The sequence below is a fragment of the Sturnus vulgaris genome, chromosome 3, assembly GCF_052056855.1.
Source record: "Sturnus vulgaris isolate bStuVul1 chromosome 3, bStuVul1.hap1, whole genome shotgun sequence".
In the NCBI taxonomy this organism is placed as follows: domain Eukaryota; kingdom Metazoa; phylum Chordata; class Aves; order Passeriformes; family Sturnidae; genus Sturnus; species Sturnus vulgaris.
In genome coordinates, this window is record NC_142245.1 from 24,323,281 (window position 1) to 24,341,362 (window position 18,082).

The window sequence follows — 18,082 nt, forward strand, 5'->3', positions numbered from 1 at the left end:
TTTTTCTTCCTCCTGTTTAACAGAATTACTTCAGCAGTATAAAAGTTGGCAGCATAGCTATCTCAGAAGAAAGTTGCTTCATTCTTTATTGGTAAGCAGGGCACACACACACACAAAAGCCCACACCCACAGGAAATTGAGGGCTATTCATTTAGTTTTAGCCAAGTCTTTGTGAGACTGTACCTTCTGACTATTAGCTGATGGTAAACGTGCAACCGTCTGGTGCTTAATCTCATATAAAAACTAGACTAAAAAACCCTATCAATATTAAATTTAACCTTCAAAAAAGAACACAAGTGGTATGAATGCAATTGTCTGGAAAAATGCTACTTAGCAAAAACAAAACAACTACTCCCCCACATACATGCAATATTTAAAAGAAAGAATTCAAAGCTGTAATTATGTTCACACAAACCTAAACTGCAGAGTACAAGAAGTTCAGTGATACAAAATCCTGTATTATTTGTAATGACACCATGTACTTCCTCTTGTATTTTTTCTTGGTATTTTGAGGGCCTGGTGGATGCTGTCCATTGCCATTACTAAGGATCAGAAGGAAAATATGAAACCAATTGTTGTCATCTGTACAGAACATGAAACCTGGAGCAATGGTAAGCAAAAATCTAGTAAGGTTACTTTGTGGTGAAGTATACTTTTAGCTAGGTATAATTTGTCAGAGCAGCAGCTGGTTTTAATAAAGCCATAACAAAATATTACAGACTTCTTGGAATTAAAAAGAAAATAAAAAAATAAAGAACTCCAAGAGATATCCTTGGGGAACTGCATTTGGGAAGACAGCAATCCTGTAAAAAATGGCTGGGGGTTACAGCAGACACCATCTAGACATTAAATTTCCTGCACAAATCTGCAGCTAAGCGAGGAAGTGTAACCCCTGGATGGAAAAGAGCATTATTTCGTATACGGCAAGGCAGGGAGGGAGAATGTTATCTAAAAAACAACGAGAGCAACATACATTTCTGGTCTTTTACTTTGGAAAAGAAAATACCACAAGAACAGTGAGAGATTCAGACAATACATCTCGTATCAAGAGTTTAAACAGTCTGCATATTTGGCTTATCCAGGAGGATAATGGTTATCAGTGACTTACCAACAAAATGGCTAAATGTCTCTACCAAAATTTACTCAGAAGATAAAGACTACATTAGCTAAAGTTAGGCTCCCAAAAGATGCTTCTGGTCAGATGAAAAGGTTTTGAAGAATTCAGAATTAATCTTCTCTGCCTGACTGTACATAATTACAGTTGATTGATATGATGCGTAGTATGCTCAGAAACCCATTGACAGCAAACTTGCTAAATGCAGTTTCTCTAAGAACCACTTTCTGTCTTATCCAGCTGACTAAAACCTTGTGCAATTCCTTTGGCATTTACATCTTTCCCACTGCAGCAGTGCTATCCATTCACATGTACAGACCTCTGCATTCAGTTAACTCCAACAAGTATGGCTCTTGGAGCACAACTCTTCAGAAACACCTGCTGCTCCCTACACACTGTTAGAATATTCACATCAAAGTTCATTTGTCTTCAAAGTGCTCCAAGGCCTCAGTTCAGGGTATTCAAGGCTTTTGCCAGAGCTCCAGGACAGACAGCAATCTACTGTTCTGCTGCTTTACCTAATGTTCACTGGTGCTGGAGATTCAAATTTTTGTGTGGATAAATGAGGCACGTGAAGTCATTTCCAGGTATGGAAATTGCAGGTTTGAGAAACAAAGGGCATGATATCCATCTATGTCTCTCTCCACTTTTTAACTGACAGCAATTTGTATTTAACAAAAGCACTATGCATTATACTACATCCAAGTACTATATTACATCTCTCCATGGATAAACAAAAATGGGACAGGCCTCCTACTGTCATTTGTAGTCAGGAAATGACATCTCTGTAAGGTAACACCAGAAGTTATGGACTCACTATAGAAATCACTGAGTGAGAGTTCATGATCTGCTCTAACAGGACAGGATGAACAGACACCAAATGCTTATTTTGGGGACAGAAGCCTTTGAATGTACTTCAAAGACTATGTTTTCTAAAACTAAAGCCCATTCCTTGGCGTTTGTGAAGTCCACAAGTCACCAGAGCCCTGGCTACTGTCTGAGCATCAGGAGGGCCACCAGAGGGAGAGTACAGAGAGTCCCATGCAGTGTGTTTGGCTGCCTGGGCTGCAGACAGGCACCCAGCAGGAGCACTGAGAGCTGCCTGCTCCTTACAGCCCCACCACCCCAGTGGGTGGAACAGGGAGAGCTCTCAGCCCCTTCAGCACATCCTCTTTTCCACCTGGAGCAGGAAGTTACCACCTGCACCTGGAAGTCACTCATGAACCCAGACAGAACATTTCTTGTGGGAGAATTACAGTAAACTAGCTTTTGCTGTTCTCTGAGCACCTTAACTAATACTTCAATTTAAATGTCTAGTGGGACTTTAAGTTAAATTTAATCTCAAATGTGAATTTTGCAATTTTTCACTCAGCCACTCCCCCAAATATTATTTTTGGACTTGTTTATTTTATTTATTTTTTTTTTAAAACACCAAGTTACTAGCATGTCTGAAGCTGGCAGCCAAGTCTGAGCTTGGAAACTGCACAACCTTCACACGGAATGGGTTTCAGAGAAAAAAGCAGAACATTTCTGTATCAGTAGCAAACCCTTAACCTCACTGCTAGAAACCTCCACTAAAATTTTCCTTTTAACTCTATCTGGCACCCTGTCTTTAATTTAGGAAAGATTTGATATGAAGAATGAACAGTCAAAAGGAACATGGAGAGAGAATGGAAAAGAGGAAGAGAGGGGCCAATATTCAAAAGATTATGGTGGTTGGCACTTTGGTGCTGAGAGTCAATCAGATCCATTTCCTAAATTAACAAGAAAAAAAAGGAAAAAACAAAATAAAACAAAATAGTCCCTACAATCTGTCATCTCCTCGGAGCCAGGCTTAACAAAAGCAGAGAAGGCTCTCCATACCAAGGGTAAGAATACATGGCAAGACTTTGACATCTGAAGAGCAATAATTAATCACTCCAACAGTAAGTACCATCCTCTTTTTACTGAAAGGGGAGCTGACTCAAAGACAACCAAGGGAGTTGCCCAAAACCACAGCACCAGTCATTAGTAGAGCTGCAGTTGGAAGTTTCTGGCTGCCAGCTCTATTTTCAATCCCTGAAATTGGCAGCCAGTGCACAGAGCTGGTACCCTGTGTGCTCAACCAGGGGGAGGGTCACCTGCACCCCACTCCTGTCTCCCAGCTCCAGTCACACCACCAGGTGTGACTGGAGCTGGGAGACAGGAGTGGGGTGCAGGTGACCCTCCCCCTGGTGAGCACACAGGGTACCAGGAGGAGGATCACCATGGAAGGATGAAAGGAGGGTGTGTCCAGTCAGGGTGCTGGGCTCAGCAATCAGCAATGATGCTCCCATCACCCCACAGTCCTGCTCCACCCTGAAGGGGGGCAGCTGCAACCCCAGGAGTTGCCCTGGCACCCTCCCTGTGCCCATGCTTCCCCCCCTGAAGCCCAGAGAACCTGGGTCAGAAAAATAACCCTAGGGAGAAGTCTAAGCAGTGGTTCTGGCCAGGTTTAGTACCCTGCCCTGGCTCACTGGGTGGGGTAAAAGGCAACAAGCACCCCAGAGACTTCACACCTCAACTGCTCCTCATCTTGGTGCCTGACACACTCCCAGGGGAAATTCAGATCAGCTCGCTTCTCAAGAAGCTGAAATGGCTCTTTCCATCTCATCCCTATAGCTTTAATGTGCATTTTACAGTACTGATTTCAGTTTCTCTTAATTGCTTAGTCAAGAGTGCAATGTTACTTATATCTTACACAGCCAGACAGCTCACAAAAAGGATATTCCAAAGCCAAAGGTAGTCCTTGTTGTAAGGGTAGTTGGAAAAGTATTAAATAGGTGAATCTTCATTCTTAATTTTTACAGAGGCAACACAATTCTTGTAACATGCAGTTTGGGAAACCCAGTCTGACAGAGATGTGGAGGGGGAAGTGAATATCCTACATTTACACAAAAAGCAGAACCACAGAAATCTGCTTTTTGTAGCATAATTAGTCTTAATTCATATACAAAATTACATCTAGGTCTCTGTTATATTAGCTGGATATACTCCCTTTGTTTCTATATTCTGCCTGATACCTGCCTATACTGAGCTCTCCAGACATTTCTTCCAACTCACTTGATCCTTTGAAGCTGACAGTTATCTACAAATTCAGGCACTGAAGTAATTTATTCTTTTAGAAGTGTTAAGCATTTAAAACTTGCAACATCAGATCGTGCAAATATTCAAATTTTCTGGAAGAAAAAGAAAAGGAAAAAGCATTTACCTTGATGTCTACATTTATGTATATATTCTCCCCCTACACACTCTTATCTAGAGGCTTTTCCTCATGCATGAGATTTCCCACTTTTCTGCTTGTGCTTTCCAGGTACTTTCCACATATTGTGATATAACAGCTAAATAACACAAGAAAAGAAACTCAAATTACTTTTTACTGTTTTATTCAAATTACCTTTCTTATTGTGAAAATTTCCCTAAGATGGCTTCTGTAGAGACAAAAGTATACACTGACAATGTCAAAGGAAATTATTAAAATTCATCTAGCAGTGATGCAAGAGTTTTGTGCTGACCTGCACTAACACAACAAGAAACTACAATGTACCAGTTTGGACAGAAGTAATTCCTGGACTTTGTCTCTATTTGGCCTCATCAAAATCAAGCATTACTCCCAGTAAACAAGACAAACACACCCAAAATGAAATAAAAAACCAAAACCCACACAAACACTTCAGCGAGTTACTGTGGTTCTGCATGTGTAAAATCGGAGGTTTCACTGCCAAGACTCGTTAGAAAAGAACAACCAGAAAATGTTTGCAAAACAGATTACTATTATGAAGGGCATTAACAACTATTAATAATAGAATATACATCAACCTACTGCTTTTTAGATAGTCGGTATTAATTGGCAACCTAACTTGGAACTGTTAAGACAAGAGACCTTGCAGACACCATTTGTCAGGTCTAAGCCAACGCTAGGTGAAAATAGGGCTGGTAACAGTTTCTTCCTTGTCATTTCCTTTCAAAAATGACACAATGCTCTTTCAGCGATCAAAGGAGTTTTTATTTCATAAGCATCTCTCCAAAAACAGATTGGGCCTTATAGAATGATTTTACATTTATGATCTGAGCTACCGAGCAGACCTCACGTGAAACTGGACTTGCAATTCACAAAGGCTCCGGATTGCTCGGAAGGAAGCAAGATAAAGGCACAGGGAAATATGGGGGAAGGAAAATAAAATATTGGGTGAGAGGTCTGGCACCTATCAACACGGCTGCAAGCTTGCCAAGTCTCAGAATTTCATCACTAGGCTTCAGGAATATCAAAAGAGCTATTATTCATTTTTTTTTTATTCTACCCTGTCTCGTAATCAGTAGAACAGATGCCAAAAGCCAGCCATTATAAGGAAGTCACCAAGGCTAGCATTAAAACAAGATCATTTCTGCACAGACTGGGCCATCTATTGCTGCTTTAAATGGGATCTAAACCCCTTGAATTGACATGGCAGCAAGAAATATGGGAGTACTTCAGACTGACTCCTCCAGAAGAAGAAACAGAAAGGAATGGGTCAGGAAATATCCATGAAAACTAAGCAGCCAAGGAAAAACATTGATAGGAGGCACAGTCAAGACCTGAGGGCATGTTTGGGGCAGAATCCAGATGACTGTCTGGAAGGATGAAAACCTAAATGTAAATGAGGAGAGGGAATGCAGAAAGGGAGCAAGAGGTCAAAAAATGAAATAAAGAAATACTGATGACATTTTAGTAGTTAGGGACAGCTGAAAGAATGAGTGACACCTGCAGCCTTGAGAAGGAACATGACCAGGACAGACATTTGCAACACAGGAGGACCAGGAGTGGGACATTAGCATTTCTCCAGCCCAGGCTGCTGGGAAAAGGATAAACAAAGCCCTCTTGGAGAAAGGAGAGCAGTATACACCCATTCCTAGCTCAGAACTGAATTTTACACTGAGAAGGTAAAACACAAAACGAGGACAGAATATTTCCTTTTAGAGGTGAAAGATGACAGCCAGTGGAAAGTGCTACTTCTTCATCACAGAATCTCATTTTAATGCCAGTCCAGTTGCTGGGATCTACCTTACAATTTGCACATGCCCGGGGCTGGCAAAAAAGCAGGGGTGAGAGAAGGTGTCATGGCCTCAAGTTGCAGAACTTGCTAGAATCAGAGCCTCCTCAGTGGTTGTTTTACAAGACAAGGGGAGAGTGAACTTGCACTGGCAGAGAAAATACAACAGCAATCAGCTGCTGTGCTACAAGAGCTGCCCATGCTACAGCACGCAGATTTGTCAATATTTACTCCCCACAAGAAAGCAGTACATAAAATTTAAAAATGTAATATATGTACACTAGGTAATACACATATAATACGTGAGAAAAATGTCTTCAGGAAATACCAGCAGCTGAATGACCAAATTGTTGTCTCACCAAATTACCCCATCCCAATTGTTCATGCACACCCAAGTCCCCAGCACTGCTTAGACACTGGACAAACAGACTTCTCAGTGAACTGAATCTGAACAAAGCAGCCTGAACACGAGCTCCTCTACCTGTCCCATTGTGGCTGTGCTTCTTTTCAACACGAGCACACACACAGTGGTGGCAGTGCCACACTGGGCACTGCTCAGCCTCCAGCCACAGCCATGGCGCTGGCACGGTGTGACAGGGGGGTGCAGAGGGGTGCCAGTGCACGTTGGCTGAAATCTGTAAAACGTCCTGAAAACAATTTTAATTACCCATTCTTGGAGCACGGGAGGACTGGTTGGAACACGTGCAAGTGAAGCAGCTTGTTTACATAACAAATGAAGTATGCTTGTGAGGTGCTTTGTGTAACAGTGCTGCACACTGCAAGCTCTCTCACCTGGAGAGCTCTGTTTTAACAACTATACACATACAAGACCACCTTTGTGTAGAGACTAAGCCTTCAGATAAAATATTCATAACATGATCCAACAATGGCATGAAAGAGGATGGTCTGAATGGACAAAATGTCTAACATTTGCAAAAAAAAACAAACAAAAAAAAACCAAACCAGGCAGCCACCAAGTCTTTTGATTCTTGGATACACCACACAGTGCCAAGAGCCAAGAGTTATTCAAAGTTTTCAATTCTTGCTTGGGCAGCCACCCTGCAAAGGCTACCTCTACTTGGAAAATAAAACTTAAAATGAAAGGAACAAAAAAAACCCCTGACAAACCAAAAAAAACTCAAGAGTGTCTACAAAAGCTAAATGTCTGAATCCAAGGAAAAAGTCATTTACTCCTGATCCTCATACAATGCCATCATGCATTTAGCTGTTTCCATGACATTTTTCATCCAAGAGCCAAATAGAACAATAGGGATTTTTGAGGCCTGTAAATGGTACAGAATTCAGGAAGAAGGGGGAGACAAAAATGAAACAAGCAAGTGATAGAGCTGGATAGTTGCAGTGTGGATTGTACATTGAAAGACAGTGACAATCCCTAGGTAATACAACTTCTGTGCTTGGCTATTTGTTGTTTGAATATGGTTCTCCCAACACCTAAGAGTTTTAGAGACATCTGCTCCTCTCTAACAATGGAAACCCCTGAAGCAGAAACAAAAGTAAAAACCATCCACCTAAACACTACCTTATAAAAACACTATTAGAAGATAAATTTTGAAACATCAGCAAACTTGCAGCTCCCCTCACCACATTAGTGACAGCAAGTATTAATTTCAAACTCAAATCTAGAGCATTTCTACTCATATATACTCGGTCCTAATAAAAAACAATCCAAAATTGAAAATACTGCAACAAGAAAAGCAAGTTTTAAAGAGTAGAAGTTAAAACAGCTCGAAGATCTCTTGAACTTCTAAATATCTGGGCTGGAGATGTGGGGGGAGGCAATATATCAAAACTAAAGAAAAACTTCTCTATATCCTCTGTTAGTTAAAAAAAAGAAAAAGCTCTAAAATAGTATCATGACTATCTTGTTAACCCCTGTGCCTGCAAGGACATCGCTTTTTGTCTTCTGGCCTTTGTACACCAGTTCACCAGGAGAAAGAACTGGTCAGAAGCTGTAGAGAACAGAGGTGGTCTCTGCTCAGAGGCTTAGAGGCAGGTTTAACTTAAAAATAATTATCACAATTATTTGCAGGGTTTTTGCCAGGGGAAAAAAAAGTTATCCTCAACCTAAAAAACCAACGAGTGTGACAGTTTTGTGTAGGAACATGTTTATCTTACCCTCTCTCTTACCTTATCAGACACATCTCCTCGTCCTATTCAAAATACAGCAAGTCATGAAATTCCATCTGCAACAAAAGGAAGAGTCCATTAATACATCCTGATAACTTTACAACAGAAGTCTAATAAGCAGTTCAAGAAAAAAAAAAAGTTAAACTTCTCCTGCCATTCCAGTATAATCTACACCCCAGGCAAGTAGTCCTCCCATTTGCTGCAATCTGGGAAGCGTGGATAATAAAGATATTAAAGATGTTGTAACATGTCCTGTAAAAAATATGCTTTTCCTCCTTTGGCAGGGTTAACAGAAGTGGCCAAAGCATACAGGTTATCCTGCAGAGTCATAAGTAAGTCTGCAGCATCCTCTCATTAAATTAAATGAGCATCAAATTACATAATGTGAACAGTTGTAAAATGAGACCAATGGTAATGGCTAGAAATAATCCCAGTGGTGTTATACATCGTGGAGACAATTTTCCATCAGACTATCAAACCTGGGTAAGCAGCACTTTTTATCTCCAGGCCAAGAAACTGTCAGCATGCAGCCTCTCTTAAAAAACAGTAAAACATACAATAAATGGATGGAACAGAACTCTCATGCTCAAGTTTAAATGATGCCTACTCCCAACAAGTACATTTAATTTCCTAACTCCTTTACAGACCAACCTTTCAAAGCAACCAAGGTGTTTTTATAATATAGGTAAACATAACACAGTCTGGCATACTTGGGATCAGACGAAGGAATACCACACACCTAACCAAAAAATTTGCAACCTTAAAATTGTCAATAAAATTTACAGTCTGGATAGACTCAGCTTGAACAAACACTTTGCCACGGCACATTTAAGAAGAGACGACATGACCTGCAATCCAGCCAGTCCATGAGTCACTTAGGGCAGAGGAGAGACCTCCCACCTGGCAACCTGGAAAGCTCCAAGAGTCTGCCTAGACTGAGAAGTGTGAATCAAGGACCTAAAAAACCAACCAAACCAAACCCTTTACACTCTTTTAGCCCTTCCAGTGTTCTGCCCAGAAAGTCCAGAAGCTTGTTAGTCCCAGTGCCAGAGTGGAACAGGTCTGAAATGTGCAATAGTGAAGAGAATACTACTAAAAAACCAAACAAATCTTGCTTAATTTTTCAATCCAGTTATCTGGGGGAGAACAGTGGGAATTAAAGGATTTGAAGCAAACAGCTTTCATGTTTCCCTATCTCTCCTGTAGTGATGCTACTAAAGGTATCCCTGTGCCTAAAGTAAAAAACAGGTGGACCCTCACTTGGTTTTTTCCAACACCAAGCAGCTGCAGTCATGGTGCCAAGAGACCCCAGCAGCAACCCAGAGGTGCTCAGTGCCACAGAGGTGACATCCTTCACACACTGCACTGCCATTTCCCCCCACCAAAATGGGGATGGCAGCATGTGGGTCCCCAGCCAGGGTACAAATTGCCAGCTCTGGGGTGCTTCCTTTTCCCCCTAAGTATACACTAGTACACACTAAGTGCTAAAAATTAAACTTTTCATCCTGTAAATACCATTTTCTCAGATTCTACTGATGACCATTAATTTTTTTTTGCATTACCAGAACAGTATGACAACACAGTTACACCACTATGGAGTTTGTTTTCCTTTTTTAAATTTGTTTGGTTAGTTTTTTTGTTTCTTCCTTAGGAAGAGAAGCTCTTTTGTCCACATTAGAGAAAGATTTGAACAAAAGAGATCCACTGATCAAGAGCCCATTCCAGTATCCCTACCCTCCTATTCCTCTGCCAACCCAGTAAAATTCCTCAGAGCACAACCTCTTCCTGGCTATTTTCAGAGCAACTGTAGCAATCATACAAGAACAATGGCGAAGTTTGTTTTACTCAAAGAGTAAATGTTTTGCAGCTTCCAATGTAAATATTTTAATTAATGGAATTTTTTTTAACTCTCTACTGCCTTACTTGTGTTCACATTCACACAGAGCCATCAGGACAGAAGCAACACTCAACTGCTGTAATACAGAGAAAAAATACAACATAGAAAAATGACATGCTGACTTCAGAAAAAGCACCTTCATAACCAAATCAAGATTCAGTGGGCATTTGCTGGGGGAGATCTGTTGTAAGAATTAAAGGGAAGCAAGTCTGCTCTTGCTCTGTGTCCAGCCAAGGGCCCATATTAGTTCTCACGGAGACTGTGGGCCTAAATTCATGGCAGCTTGTAGAAAACCACAACCCAATGTATTTCTGAAACAACATTATGCCCAATGACCAGGCTATAAGGAAAAAGTGACTTATCTTTTTGTGTCAAACATCAACGTGGTGGGTCTTTACCACCCATCACTGGGCCTCCACTTGACAGAAATGCTCAAATCTCCTCTTATTAATCCATAAACCAAGTGGTGCAGACTGTCAGCAGTATGGGACTCAGATTCACTCTCTCTAGGGCAGACTGTTTTGGTACTACAGAAAGTGGCTGGACTGAGATGCCAAACCATCCTGCTCATGGCTCCTCTGATGCTTTCTGGATCCAGGAGCATCCCAGGTACAGGCAGCTCTTTCTCTCTGAACACTGCCTCTCCCCTTAGAAATCATCTTCCTCCTCTGCCCTCAGATACCAGGATAAAGTTTGGATGCAGTATCAGCAGATGGCTGGCATTCAAGATTTTTTTTAATTTTCTTTTTCAAATGAAGTAGGACACAGATGGTGACGTTCCTGCTTTCCCAAAGCCTGAAACATGAACATAGACCTGTCTGAGCTGGGAAGCTCAAACCCATAGTGCATTTCAGGGGAGCTGCACAAATTACTGCACAGACCAGTTTAGCCTGAAGCAGGCCCACACGTGGCAGTATTTCCCTTTCCCTGCTTTTATCTGAATGGGAGGTTTTGTTCTTCTTGTACTGACCTCACCACACTTGATGCCTGTTAGCAACATCCTTCCAGAAGTTCAAACAAGCTCTGTAGAAATTCCCTGCCATTGTAAGCAATACACATGCTAGCCCAGGTAAAATCCTCACTGTACCTTTCAAAGAATTACTACATTTCTACTCTTCCACCACCTCATCCAAGGTGCTGGCTGCCCACTAGTAAGGCTCCCCAGATCCTGCAATTCTCACAACTGCTGTCCACAGCTCCATCACCTCCAGGCCAGTGGCAGTGGCTCTTGGCTCATCACATCCCATGAGGCAGTGGCCAGCACTGGAAATCATGGGAAGAGGCCTCCTGCCCTCTCTCCTGCAGGAACTACTAACTGAAGAAGGAGCAAGACCTCCCAGCTCCGTTTCATCGAGAACAAACCTTCCAGATTGCCAAATTAGTAAATGCTGACTACTCCCCATTTAGGATGGGGAGCAGCAGGAGTAAGAATACCTGGCTCTTACTTGTGAGAGACCCCTTGATTTGGCAGCAGATGCTGGGGACAACAAGGCCATTGCTGTTCCTGCACAGGCAGGCTGCTGCTGTGCAGAAGGAATCAGGAGCAAGCAAATACATCACCTCTCGTGGTGTGCACCCACCATGGTAGCTGACTCCTAGGTAGGCTAAATGGGTACCAAAGGACAATGGCAGCTGAGAGCTCCCCTTGCAGCAGGGTCATTCAGAAAGATGCGTTTGCAAAACCCTTCCTTGTCCTTCACAACGGCACAAAGTGAAAGTAAAACTCCTCATCTTATATTGAGTGTTACCAACCATTGCTATGTACTGATAACGTAGACGTTTATACAGTTATCAACTTCAACTTCCACATCAGAAAAAAACCTTTCCTTAAAAAAACTCAAAAGAATAAACAAACCCCTCCCACCACTTACTTTCCCCACATTCTCCATCAGATTTTCTGGCTATATGTGCAACATTAAAACAGAGAGTAAAGATCAAAGAAGTAATTATCTCTGCTTGGAAGAGACTTTTCAAAGCGTGTCAAAACATACTTTTCATGGAAGACCTGAGTGAGGAGGCAGACTTTCCATGAAGCCCTCAATGTGCACAGACTCTGGAAAAGGAGATCTCTGAGCAAGCTCTCAACCTAAGGCTTATGTCAATGCTTCCACCTTCCTCTCTGACCCCTTCTAGGGAGACACTGCATTTGACTTCCTCATATGCCTATTTAATCAGCAATGTGAAACTTGCACAACCTTACCGGCGTCTCTGTGGTCTTCCCACCAGGGCAATGAGTAGAAACACACCCCAAAGGAGCGGAACATTCATAAGTCTCCCATGCCCACGGGATGGAAAAGCAAGTGGGGAGAGAACAGATGAATGTTAATCTCTCCTCCTTGCCGCCAGCAGCAGTCTGTACTCTCCCACGCAGACAAGAGGGAGGCTGTACAATTTGTTGAGGCCAAACTGTCTGGAAAAATGCAGGGAGAGAAAACTGATGGCAAATTCTCTATCTCTTCTCATACTGTAGGGAAAGTGAAAGTCAGTTCTAGAGCTGCTGATAGAACATGAGACCACAGGGTCTTTAAGGGGCTGCTTGTATGCAAACCGCAGGGCTGGGCTATGCAGGACTCTATCAGCTCAACAAATTCGCTGCCTAAAATATTCTGCTCACACACTGCTTGCACTCTGACTTCTTACGGGAAATATTTCCACTGGCAAATTAAGCTTTTTGTCCGATCATAAAAAGACAAAAAAGACCTGACACCACTCCGTTATGGATGTTAATTGACAAATGTAGGACTTCTCTCTAGCCTACATGACTCCAAACACCTACTTCCTAACCACGAGTAGGTAGCCAATGAGCACAACTTGGAGCAGTTGCCACCACAGACACTTCTTTAACTGATCTGTGCCTCAAAGGTGCCTGTCAGCACACAGTGCTGTACATGTGCCAAACGAGAGCATGGGGGAGAAGCTCCAAGCAGGAAACAGAAGCTTGTCTTAGATTAGCACAGCTCACTCAAGTGTAGTGCTATGCTCAGATTTGGTTTTGATTTGCAAAACTTGCTGTCATTGGCTAAGAGGATGTCTTAAGTTTTGTTAAAATAGGCAAAAAACAAAAGCCAGAAAGCTGAAACAAACACACAAATGAAATTACTCTGGCAGCAGTAGGTACCTTTAAAATCTATGCAAGAAGCACGTTTCTGAAACCCCATTTTACAGCTTGCTTTTCCATCTCCCCTTCCAGCTGAAGGCAGCCTCTTGGACGGGCACCTTCCAATTCTTCAGCAAAACATATTCAAAAAGCAGAGACAGCAAAAGGAGACTCTCTGCTACAGAAGTTTGAGACATCATCAGTCACTGCTGATCTTCATTGAGAATCCCTCCTCACCAACTCCAAATCCACGCTACAAATTTGTTGCCTGCTGAGGTATCTTAGAAATAAGCCAAGCCCAAGACCAACTTGGCTCCAAGGAAATTTCAAATGGTACTCTGGTGAGCTGGTGGCATGTTTCCAGTTCTCACTGGTAATTCCAGAATTAAGAGTCCTGGAGTCACCGTATTGCCTGAAGACAGCAGATCCTCCCCTCAAACACACGTGCCAGCATTGCAGACATGGTTTTGATTACATTATTACCTGTCCAGCAGGAACCACTCCAGAGGAACCACTTGCTTACTCTAGCTCATAATAATCATAGTAGCAGAGACATACTGCAACCAGTATCTTGTTCAAGGGCAAGGGGAAAGTTCTTTGGGTAATCTAGAGAAGGAATCTGAACCTTAAAGGGAAAACTTCAGTGGAGAACGAGGGCGGGGGGAACCCACTATTTAATGTTAGCATTTATTAATGTTTAGCCTTCAACTATGGATAAACAGAGAAGAATCTCTCTGCCTGTGCACATATTTAAGACTGTTTACACATGAAGTCCAAAAGGATGTCCTCATTTTATAAATAATTTGATCTGATGACTACATCAGAAAAAAGTGCAACTTAAGGCTACATACAGAGGCAAAACACTTGGCTACTAATGTCTAAACAGGGGGGGCAAAGACTAAACATCAGAGTCACTAAAACTCAGCAAATGGTTTATAGTTGAAGCTAAGTGCTTAACATAGTGCACATTCAATACACACCAAACTGCGACTCTCCTTAAACTTTTGAAGCTGTGCTTGCCAGTAAGTCATTTAAGTATTCAATATAAGAGTCTCCTAAATGTAAACACTTCCTCTGCTACTTATACCTGGCCACATAAGCCATCCAGCAATGCCCTACTCCTCCCGTGTGGCAGGCACACCACCTCAGAAAGCACACCTGTGGAACCACAGGGTCAGGTAACACACAGCATCAGGAGAAGCTGAGACTTCTTTCTCACAGAAACGAGAAAAGGTCCTCAAAAAGATTTACTGTCTGAACTCAAAAGCCTGTGGTTTTGTTTTGCTTTGTCACATGCTCCTGTATGTGCACATAGATGGCTGTAGTTGCACGTGTGTGCAGTTTGCTTAAGATCAATCACTCAGCATGTCAGTGCAGTGGGGGAAACAATGCACACAAGAAACTCTGTATTACGCTATGAAGAAGTACTATTTCCAGGTAAAATTTCCTCTTCAGTTTAGCTGAATGCACAAACTTAGTTTCCAGTTTTTTTCTCAACTGAGAACCTGTAAACGGCACTGTAAGAATATTCTCAGCAGTCTCCAAAGAGGATCAAAGTATTTGCTACCCCAAGTTTTGCCTAGACTTCCTAAACTGAAAAAATAATGGGATTTTTAAAATATTCTCTATTTACTGCTGCAAGCCATAATGCCTCTTACTTTAAGCTCAAAGCATGCTTTTGTGCAATCAAGAGGCCTGCATGCAGAAGAAAGGAACAGAGAATTAAAAAAAAAGGCAGCACACATGTAATTTTGGTGTAGCTAAATTTTCTGTAACTACTGACACTGTATATACAATATTTGATATTCACTCTCAGTAAGGAATATCTGACAACGAAGTACAATTCTGTGCTTTTAAGAAAAACTAGATCTCTGACCAAGATGAGCAATGAGGACTGCAAGCATTTAACTTGAAATCAGCAACCACACATGGTAAGAAAGGCCTGCCAGGATGTGATCCTTAATTATGACTTCATCCTGCACAGCTCCCCTGAAAAAGGATCAGCTGAGACATCTTGCCCAAAGCAGCTTCTACAGAGCACAGCCCAACCAAAGAGAAGACCAGGGTGCCAAAAATAACAATAAAAGAAGTTTTCCCCACAAGTAATGCGGTATCCCTTATAATTCTACCCTATAAAACCAGATTTGTCAAGTTCTAAATTAGGTTGCAGCAATATTTCATTGCACCATAAATCTTCCTTATACTCTGGTAAAGATGCCTAATAATTTAATATGCCATAATTTTATTTTTTTTAATCTGGAACTCATCAAAAATTGCCTGAAATAGGCATCTCTTTTACAGTCCATTTTCCACATACGCACAGATTCTAAAATGAAACTGGTTTGCATTTTTTGCATGGAAAATCGTTTGCAAAATGCATTTACATGTAGACTACCAAAGTTTGTAATTATCTCTCTTGGGTTTCTTAGGTAGGTCAGTGAACATCTACAAAGGCTTCTGTATTATCCATGATATTCATTCAGCATCATTTTTTTTCAAAAGCAGTACAACCTCCTCTAAGAATTAAACCAACAAGTAAAATTTTCAGAAGAAAGTGGATTTCCAGAGTCAGAAACTTTCAGAACTTTTTTCTTTACTTTTTAATAAAAGTTTCATGGCCTTTTTTTGCTGAAACAGATTACTTCACAAAAATGCTGAATTCCAACTGCCTCTTGTACTTCTATTTCAGCGGATAACATGCACCTCACATAATAATTTTTAATAAAAAGAAATAAAAGCAGAAGATATTTAAAGGGGGGAACGTGAGATACTGCCAGTACTTGTTATAAAAATTTCTAATTCCCATTCCCTCCCAGCTAATCAGGTCTGTAATAAAAGAAACACTATTTCAAAGCAGTTGCCATGTCTGTAAATGCCAGCACTGTAAAAAGTTAAGAATATGATCACATCGAGCGCTATGAAAAATACACATTTTTCCTCATGAAATAGATATGATGAAAACAGCTCTAGAACTTTAAGACTGCTCAGTGTTCGAAAAAACACTGATGTCATTATTTTCCTGCAGCTTCTGAGAAGTTTACATCCTTGCTTCCTGCTGCCTCGTTTCACTTTTCTTAACCCAAGAAACACAGGACAGGCACCACAGCACTGCAGTGCTGAGATCACTGGAGAAGTCAGGACAAGTCCATTTTACATCTCACCAAGCCTCCCTTAACAGCAATTCAATAAAATCTGCACTTCCAGAAGCTAAAATAAAAGGTGAACTGTCCTTTTATTTGCTATGTCTCTATGAGTACACAGCCTATCTTTTCTTTCCTTTACCCTGTTCAGTCAAGGGTCACAAGCAGTGTAAGGAGAAGCTAATTTGTGGTCCTGATCCTGCAAAACCCCATGAGGAAAAGGTCCCAGAAAGCAACTAAGTGGAGTATGCAGCAATTAAGACGTGTTTCACTACTCTGCTTATCGCATGATTGCACTGCCTGGCGTGGAGTCCTGGTGCAGGGTGAAGTCAAGATAGTGAGTGTCACAACCATTTCACAGCTTGCTGTCAGATCATAGAGACAATTTTAAAGACAGAAGAAATCCAGAAAAAAGTGGGTTGGTTTTTTTTTTAACTTCAAATGTTTTACACTGGGGCAAGGCATTAACAAAAAAGTTGTTTTAGGTAACTGACTGACTCATTTTTTGCTAAAATTACAATTTATCAACCAATTCCTAAAGAGCAAGGCAACCTAAAAGAGTTCCCTGAAAAAAAAACCTGAGTTCATACTATCCAAGGAACTTCCTAACCTTGATTTTTAGACTAACATACAGACAACCTTGTTATTTCTCTCTTGATTTCCACACTGAAACAGCGAGAACTTCACTTTCCCCTTTACTTCATTTACCAAACTGCTAAGTTTTCTGTGCTGCACATTTCCCCTAGGGGTGCTCAGAATGGGGTGGCCCCTGGAGAGTGAAGTGAAGGCTTTCTGTCTGGTGGGCTTCTCAGAGGCTGGGGCAGGGGGGAGGTTGCATTTTGCTTTTTCAGACTCTGGGACTAAGACTGGTAATGGGAAACTGCTTAGTTAACCATTTCTCCCAACATTCCCAGGAAACTGTCTGTCTGAAAGAGGTATTTTTAATTAAAAACAAAACAAAAAAGGCCCTAATTAACCAGTGTGTCTAAGATTAATGCCCAGCTAGTTTTGCCACAGTTTTTAAGAACTGGGTTGGCTCTTCCAGCCAAGGAGGAAGTGAGGCCAGACCCTGAGAGCTTTTGGGCTGATACTGATCTGCAAAAACTCCATGAAGCCCAGCAAAATTATTCTACATTTATTTATAGCTCCACCAATAAATGCAAAATCTGGTAAAAATGATTTTCAGATATTGAAACTGTACAAGCCATAAAAATTTCCTTCTAGACAATTTCTGATATTTGAATTGCTCAAATAAAGAAAGGAGCCATCTCAATATCGGTTTTTCTAAATTTGCTTCCCCAGGCATCTCAGTTAATTCAGTGCATCTACATTTAAAGCTTACTTCTTTTATTCTACTCTGTGCTTTGTATTTTACAACATCTGTAGTCGTTTATATACATGAAATGCATATTAGAATTTGTTTATTTTTAAACAAGTGGTCATATAAGTAATACAAATATCTGACCTTGCATTACCAACTCACTAATACTTCAAGCAAGGATTTTTATTCATTCAACACTCGACTTTAAAACACACACACACATATCCTAAGGGAAAAACACACAAGAAAATACAAAATCTTCTCCTTAAGAGTAATATGTACTTACTATGAGAAGTTATTTCCCTTAACTGGAACAT

At 41.2% G+C, this 18,082-nt stretch overlaps 1 protein-coding gene across 6 annotated transcripts in view; it reads right to left on the bottom strand.

The window, feature by feature from the left end:
• Positions 1 to 18,082, bottom strand: part of TRERF1 (transcriptional regulating factor 1) — a 98,069-nt gene that overhangs the window by 61,347 nt on the left and 18,640 nt on the right. For all 6 annotated transcript variants that reach the window (XM_088161213.1, XM_088161215.1, XM_014887399.2 and 3 more), the window contains one exon: positions 8,311 to 8,366. The gene's annotated coding sequence lies outside the window, so the exon portion shown is untranslated. Of the gene's footprint in view, positions 1 to 8,310; positions 8,367 to 18,082 lie in introns of those variants that run through there.